Consider the following 8,316-nt stretch of genomic DNA (forward strand, 5'->3'; position numbering starts at 1 on the left):
TCCTGGTGAAGAAATATTCAGGTATATTTGGCTTGTCTGAGGTTTTTGGGCATGTAGAGACTTTCCTGGGACAGGGAACAGAATGGGGAGGCCCAGGGCTTACCGGAGATGACATCAGAAGTGAGAGGGGAGGTGGGGTTACCAGGGCATGGAGCCTGGAGCCCTAGCCATGGCGAGGCTCAGGCAGTGGCAGAAATGGAGGAGAGGGTGACAGGGCAGCATCGGCTGAGGACAGAGGTCTGAGGGCAGGGAAGCCAGGTAGCTGTTTCCAGGGGCACAGTCCCCATGCTGGCCTCTTTCTGATGGGGTGCTTGTATCCGGACGGGCACACCTGGCATGGCTTGTCAGGAGTCAGACTGGCCAAACATGGAGGAAGTGGAAATTGGTTAAAGACCAATGTAAAAATGGCATTGACTACAAATGAATTATCCTGACTTAGAAGGTGCTTCCAGATCTTGCAAAGTGGGGTCAATATACACCCTTCCTCAAAGGGTGAGTGTGAGGATTAGATGAGTTAACATGTATAAAGTGCTTATGAGAGTGCCTGGCTGAGAATAAGGGCTGGAAAATGAATCATCACCATCGTCATCATCATCACCCCTCCTCCATTTAATAGAAAATTATTCACTGGAGTCAGCTGTGTTCTTTCAAACCAAGAAAGGTTTTGTTATAAGAGAGTTCCATGCTGCTATTAAAACAGTGGATTGCTAAAGGCAAATAAGGAGGTGCTTCGATTTCCCTGAAATTTGAGGAAATTTAGGTTCAGGACTTCTATCCTTTTTTTTTTGCGGTATGCGGGCCTCTCACTGTTGTGGCCTCTCCCGTTGCAGAGCACAGGCTCCGGACGCGCAGGCTCAGCGGCCATGGCTCACGGGCCCAGCCGTTCCGCGGCATGTGGGATATTCCCGGACCGGGGCACGAACCTGTGTCCCCTGCATTGGCAGGCGGACTCTCAACCGCTGCGCCACCAGGGAAGCCCGGGATTTCTATCTTTTAAGCACAAACTTGACACACATCTTTTGCATGGCTTTCAAGTTCAGCCACTGACTTCGCCATAGTGCTTCCTGACCTTGCCTCACATTTCCCATCTCCTTTTTATTATGATTTACAAAAATTAATTGTGGGGACTACCCTGGCTGTCCAGTGGTTAAGAATCTGTGCTTCCATTGCAGGGGGCGCGGGTTCCATCCCTGGTCGGGGAACTAAGATCTTGCATGCCGCGTGGCGTGGCCCAAAAAAAAGACAAAGCAAAAACAAAAAATTGGTTGTGGTAAAATATACATAACATAAAATGTATCCTTTCAACCATTTTTAAAAAAATTATTTATTTATTTATCTTTGGCTGCATTGGGTCTTTGTTGCTGCATGCGGGCTTTCTCTAGTTGCAGTGAGCGGGGGCTACTCTTCTTGCGGTGCGCAGGCTTCTCACTGCAGTGGCTTCTCTTGTTGCGGAGCATGGGCTCTAGGTGCGCAGGCTTCAGTAGTTGCGGCGTGTGGGCTCAGTAGTTGTGGCGCACTGGCTTAGTTGCTCCGTGGCATGTGGGATCTTCCCGGACCCGAGCTCGAACCCGTGTCCCCTGCATTGGCAGGCAGATTCTCAACCGCTGCGCCACCAGGGAAGCCCTCTTTTTTCTTTTTAATTAATTTATTTCGTTTTTTATAGAACTTTAGTTGCGGCATGCGGGATGTTTAGTTGCAGCATGTGGGATGTTTAGTTGCAGCATGTGGGATCTAGTTCCCTGACCAGGGATCGAAGCCGGGCCCCCTGCATTGGGAGCGCGGAGCCTTAGCCACTGGACCACCAGGGAAGTCCTCGTTATTTTCACTTTGAGTATTATCTTGCAGGATCTTGGTGGTAAAATGATCTCTCTCTCAGTCTTCACTATTCAATCCTTGTCCTTTCCTCCCAGACTCCAGTAAAATGAACTCTTCCTGAAAATTTCAGCTGGGAGTGGGGTGGGCGTCACATCTCGTGGCTTTAGACCAAGCTGGGGTCAAAGCTGCTGCTCCCCCTGCCCTTCCTCTGCCACAGGCCCTTCTCAGCAGCATTGGAGAGCACAGCTGGGCACACTTCAGCCACAACCCAGCAAGGGATCCTCCAGGGCAGAGTGAGCCTTTATTAAGCTATTGTCTCTAAGGTACTTCACCACCCAGAAACAGCTGGTCCAAGAATATGGGGCATGACCTACTGAAGACTCAAGGTATGTCCCTAGTTGGGAGGCAACACCTGAAAAATGGGGTCCTCACTTAGAGGATAAAGCGTATGTGCTGAATCAGAGGCCAGCATATCCCGCAACAGAACACACAGTGAGGAATCATGACTACACCCAGTAATCACTCATGGAATTTTTGTTTCCTGTTCCTGAAACTTGCAAGGGGAAATGCTTCCAACAGTGGACAGAACAATGGTTCCACTGAATTGGAAGCTGGGACTGCCAGGGGACCGTGTTAGGCCCCTTATCCATGGGACCAAAATAAATAACTAAAGTAAATATATATATAAAATCTAAATTATATATTTAAAATAATATTATTATTATCACCATAACATTTGCCCAGTGATTTTTTTTTAGTATATTCACAGAATTAGGCAACCGTCATCACTAATTTTAGAACATTTCCATCATTCCAAAAAGAGCTGCCATTCCTATCAGCGGTCACTCCCATTCCCTCCTCCCTGAGCCCCTGGCAGCCACTCATCTATTTTCTGTCTCTTTGGATTTGCCTGTTCTGGACACTCCATATAAATGGAATCATACGATATGTGGCTTTTTCTGTCTGGCTTTTTTCACTCAGCATGTTTTCAAGGTTCACCCATGTTGTAGCACGTGTCAGTACCCCACTCCCTTTTATTGCTGCATAATATTCCATTGTATGGATCTATCCATGCATCAGCTGATGGATATGTGGGTTGTTAATGCCTTTGGCTATAATAGTACTGCTATGAACATTCACATACATATTTTTACGTGGATATGTGTTTTCAGTTCTCTTGGGTGTATAACTGGGAAGGGAATTTCTGGGTCATGCGGTAACTCTATGCTTAGCTGTTTGAGGAATTGACAGACTGTTTTCCAAAGCCGCTGCACCGTTTTTACGTTCCCCCAGCAATGTATGACATCTCTCTGACACTTGTCATTGTCCGTCTTTCTGATTATAGCCATCTTAGTGGGTGTGAAGTGGTATCTCACTGTGGCTTTGGTTCCATTACCCTAGTGATTAATGACGTTGAACATCTTTTTTTTTTTTTTTTTTTTGGCGGTACGTGGGCCTCTCACTGCTGTGGCCTCTCCCGTTGCGGAGCACAGGCTCCGGACGCGCAGGCTCAGCGGCCATGGCTCACGGGCCCAGCCGCTGCGCGGCATTTGGGATCTTCCCGGACCGGGGCACGAACCCGCATCCCCTGCATCTGCAGGCGGACTCTCAACCACTGCGCCACCAGGAAAGCCCTGTTGAACATCTTTTAATGTGCTTTTTGGTCATTGTATATCTTTCCTGGAGAAATGCCTTTCAAATCCACTGTCCATTTTTAAATTTTTCTGTTGTAAGAATTCTTTATATATTCCAGGTATTAAGTCCCTTATCAGATATACGATTGATAAATCATTGATTCCATTCTGTGGGTTCTCTTTTCACTGTCTTGATGGTGTCCTTTGAAACATTAAAAAAAAAACACTTAAGTTTTTTTATTTTTTTTGGCTGCGCTGTGCGGCCTGCGGGATTTTAGTTCCCTGACCAGAGGTTGAACCCTGGCCCTTGGCAGTGAAAGTGCAGAGCCCGAACCACTGGACTGCCAGGGAATTCCCCCCAAATTTTAATTTTAATGAAGTCCAATTTAACTATTTTTTTCTTTAGTTATTTGTGCTTTTGGTGTCATGTTTAAGAAACCATTGCCTAATCCAAAATTGTAACGAATAAATCCTATGTTTTCTTCTAAGAGTTTTACGGTTTCAGCTCTTACATTGAGATCTTTGATACATTTTGAATTGGGTTTCATATATGGTGTGAGAAGGGGGGTCCAACTTCATTCTTTTGCATGTGGATATCCAGTTTTCTAGCACCATATGTTGAAAAAACTATTTTTTCCCCATTGAATCGTCTTAGAAAAAAATCAATTGACCATAAGTGTAAGGGTTTGTTTCTGGGCTCTTCAGGCAGCATTGGCACTTAGTCCCAGTTTTAGATTTTTTTCCACACTCTGCATCCCACCCTCTCAGAGACTCTGGCACCAGCTGACTGTCACCTCATCCTCAGAGGCCTGAGGCTGGCTCAGTGGGATCCTTTCTCCAAGCTCCTGAGGCAGCAACACCAGGGGAGCAGCATTTGCCTGGGCTGAAGGAACTGGCTCATCCAAGGTCATTTCTTCTTCCAGAGACAGCCTGTATCCAGAGACTGATCAATGTGACCTGTGAGGATCCAGCTCCTTGCCCCAGCTCAGGACAGCTCTGCAAGGCCATCTCAGCTGCAGACCTACCTCTAAGTTCTTATAAATGAAATGACATAGAACTATCACATGCCCTGGGGGGTTATTCTCAATCGACCCAAGCCAATCCTGGTCATTCCACTGCCTTTGCTAGTAATTGGAGCAGGAATGGACACATGATGCTATTCTGGCCAAGGAGAGTTAGGGGAAGTCAGTTGGAGAAGGGGGCTTCTGAGAAAGTTTTCATAGACACAAGGGAGGAACATTCTCTTTTCTGCCTTTTTGTATTAGTGCCTAAGGGTGTGATGCTGTAGTACTGGCAGCCATCTTGAGGCCACGAGGGGACCAGCCTGAGACTAAAAGTCAATACACTGGATCCCTGAAGACATGAATACGTTGGTGAGCTACTGAATTAATCAACCCTAGAGGTACCCTACCACCAGACTCCTTGTTGCTTGTGGCAGGCACTGTTAACGGTCCTCTAGTGTCCATTCTTCCTGTCATCCTTTTAGTAATAGAACCTACTGAGTTTTAGCTGGACATGTGCTGCCCCCCCGCCCCCGCAGTTGCAGACTACACTTCCAAGCACCCTTGGGCAGCTGAGTGTGGCCATGTGACTGAGTCCGGGCCGATGGGATGTGAGCAGAACATCCCATTGCAAATTCTGGATCATCTTCTCAAAGATGTTTGCCTTGGTCACTCTCTTCCCCTCTTCTCACTCGCTGAAAAAACAGCAGCAGCTGGAGCCCTTTGGAAGCCCCATCCTGGAGATGACAGTGGTCCCATTGGAGCACTCACCTTGGGGCACTCACCTTGGGGCTGTGATGTGAGAGAGAAACAGTCTTCTACCTTATTTAAGTGACTTCACTTTGGGGTCTTTTTGTTACCAGCAGCTTCCCGAGTACCTTAGCCAATATATCATGTGGGATAATAAAGGCCCTCCTGATTTCAGCCACCTGAGTTGTTTCTAGCAGCCAGGACCTCCTCTCTGCATTTTCTCTCCTTGGAAGTTGATGGGGGCTGGGGCTGTGTTCTGATTTTCACTGACGGTGGAGTATGTGGCTACAAGGAACGTCTTCCTGTTTGGGGGTGTCTCCTCCCCCCCGCCCCACTGAGTTCAGTCTCACCCACCACCTTGGTTCCCTCCCGCTGCTGCTTCCGGCCCAGGGAGGTGGATGCCCTCCCCACACCCCACTGCAGAGCCTACATCACACTTGAGTCCACAGTCAGTTGTCAGGCCCCGAAGCCGTGTCCAGTCCTGACCCCTCCACCTCACAGCAAACTTCCCAGCATGCCTTGCACTGGCTGGTCCACTTTAGGACAAACAGATTTAGGAATAAGTAAACCATGAAACCAGACTTCCAGGAATATGGTCCTAAGTTACCTCATCCTCGTTCTCAGATAGAGGACATTCCAACTGAACATGTAAACAAGAAGCTGAATATTGATACAGCAGCAAGGGGGAATCATTCCCCCACCCCAGAGCTGCTGGAAAAGCCACTGCCTTGCTCGCCTGTGCCTGGCCAGCCGGGAAGGTTCATTAAATAACTGATAGCAAACCTGCCTTGTGCTCCTTCTGCGCCACTTGCTGCCCCCCAATAAAGGAATGGGTCCTCATCTTCTTCCCCAGCCTCCGGACAAAAACATCTGTAAACACATCTGCCAGAAACAAATCACATGGTTCCCAGGATCTGATTACCGTCCCCAGGGCAGCCTTCCCCCGAAGCCCGCCCCTCCCTTCCTTCTCCTTTCCCAGAACTTAAGAACAAATGCCCAACAAATGTTCCGGTCCCACTCCAAAGGTGGGGGTGGGGCGTGGGGTGGGCAGCCTGAGGCTGCCAGGCATCAGGCCGACTGTGAACTTGGGATGGGGCAGAAGGAAGCACAGGGTGTCTGATCCAGGCAGAGGGGCCCAGGGAGGGCTCTGGGCTCCGGTCCGTGGGCGTTGCACAAAGGAGGTGGTGAGGATTCCAAGCTCCCGCCCCAGGCTGGCACTAGAGCCCTCTCTAGCCCCCCAGCCAGCCTCCTTCCTGCCCTGAGCTCTTTCCTTAGGACAGCCAAGGCCTGGGTTCAAATCACAGCACTGGCTGAGCCTGTTTCCCCACGTAGAAACGGAGGTGTGTTGTATATAACGTGCTCCATGCCAAGGCGCTGCGCTGGCTCATGTGATCGTCACAAGCAGGCTAGGAGTGGGTACCATCTGTCTCCTCTTTGCAAAAGAGGCCACAGGTACAGCTCTGGCCAGGGCCAGGAAGCAGGGAAGGGTGACCTTTGGGCCCCCCTGCCCTGCCCTGCCCTGGGCATTAGGACGGTTCCTCCCAGCCCAGAGGAGGTACCAGAACACAGCACCAGGACAGGCGAGGCTGGGGGCCTCCAGGCTAGGGGGTGAGGGCAGCAAGGGGCACCGTCTGGCCTCACAGCCTGGAGATGAATCAGCCTTTCTCCTTTTACCTCGGCTCCGCCTGTACCCACCCTCGAGGATGCTCCTGTTATTTCTGGCTGGTGGATCCTGCCTGGTGTAGAGCTTGCTGCATTAAGAGGCTGGGTGTGGGGCAGCCTTAGTGAGGGGAGGGCTCAGTGAGGTGCAGCCCACAACCATCCTGGCCAATGCAGGGAGGGTCCTTACTAGAATGTGAAAGAGAAAAAAGTCAACCCCAAACCTCTGTGTCCCCTCTCTGTCCCTCCCTGCCCACCTTCTCGGAGACAAGGATGCCAGGAACATCTGAGGGTTCTCCCATCCTTGGAGGGCCCTGACCACCATGCCAGGGTGGGGTCCTCTGAGAAGGCCTGTACACCTGCACTCCTGCAGAGCTGGCTGAAGCTGCTCTGGCCCGGCCTGATTCTTTGGGTTAGAAGGTGTCCAGGGTGGCCGAGGGTCCAGGGATCCCTAACTGATGCTCCCAGAGAGAGGGGTACAGAGCTGGTCCCTCTGGGCCCTCAGCTCTGCATGGACTCATGGGAACTTCTTGAGGCCTCTGCAAAGCCACATGGATGTCCCCCTGCCATGAGCCTGAGCCCAACCTCAGGAAAGACCCTGAGAGAGGCTTGACATGGCTCTGCCCTTCACACCTTTGGAGGGACGAGCCAAGACTCCAATGGTCATGGAGGATGCCTGAAAGCTGTGGGGCTGGAGGAGGGGGCAGTCAGGGAAGGCTTCCTAGAGGGGACCTCAGCCTTATGGAAAAGAACAGGAGTTTGTTGGTGAAGGTGCTTGGAAGGCACTGCAGGCAAGCAGCATAGAGAACACCAACACGTGGCCATTAGGGTGGGGACGGGAGTCAAGAATGTGGTTTAATGCCAATGGAAGGCAATGCTCAAGGCTGGAGAGAGAGGCTGGGCCAGATTATGGAGGGTCTTGAATGCTGGGCCCAGGAGTTCGGCTTTGTTCTCTAGGCAACAGGGAGCCATGGAAGAGTTTAGGGTGAGGGAGTGACATGTCTGTTTCATCTCTGTACGTGACCACTTAGTAGGCACTCGTGATATGATGGCCAAGTGACTAAACAATGCTTCGGGACTTCCCTCGTGGCACAGTGGTTAAGAATCCGCCTGCCAATGCAGGGGACATGGGTTTGAGCTCTGGTCCGGGAATATCTGACATGCCGTGGAACAACTAAGCCCTCGAGCCACAACTACTGTGCCCGCATGCTGCAACTACTGAAGCCCGTGCACCTAGAGCCTGTGCTCTGCAACAACAGAAGCTACCGCAATGAGAAGCCTGTGCACCGCAGAGTAGCCCCCGCTCGCCGCAATTAGAGAAAGCCCGAGCACAGCAACGAAGACCCAATGCAGCCAAAAATAAATACATTTATAAAAAAAAACAAACAAAAACAATGTTTCACACTAAGAGGTCATCCCACTTGCTCGACTATATATATATATATATAGAGAGAGAG

Source organism: Grampus griseus (assembly GCF_964374135.1).
Source record: "Grampus griseus genome assembly, chromosome: 11".
Taxonomy (NCBI): Eukaryota; Metazoa; Chordata; class Mammalia; order Artiodactyla; family Delphinidae; genus Grampus; species Grampus griseus.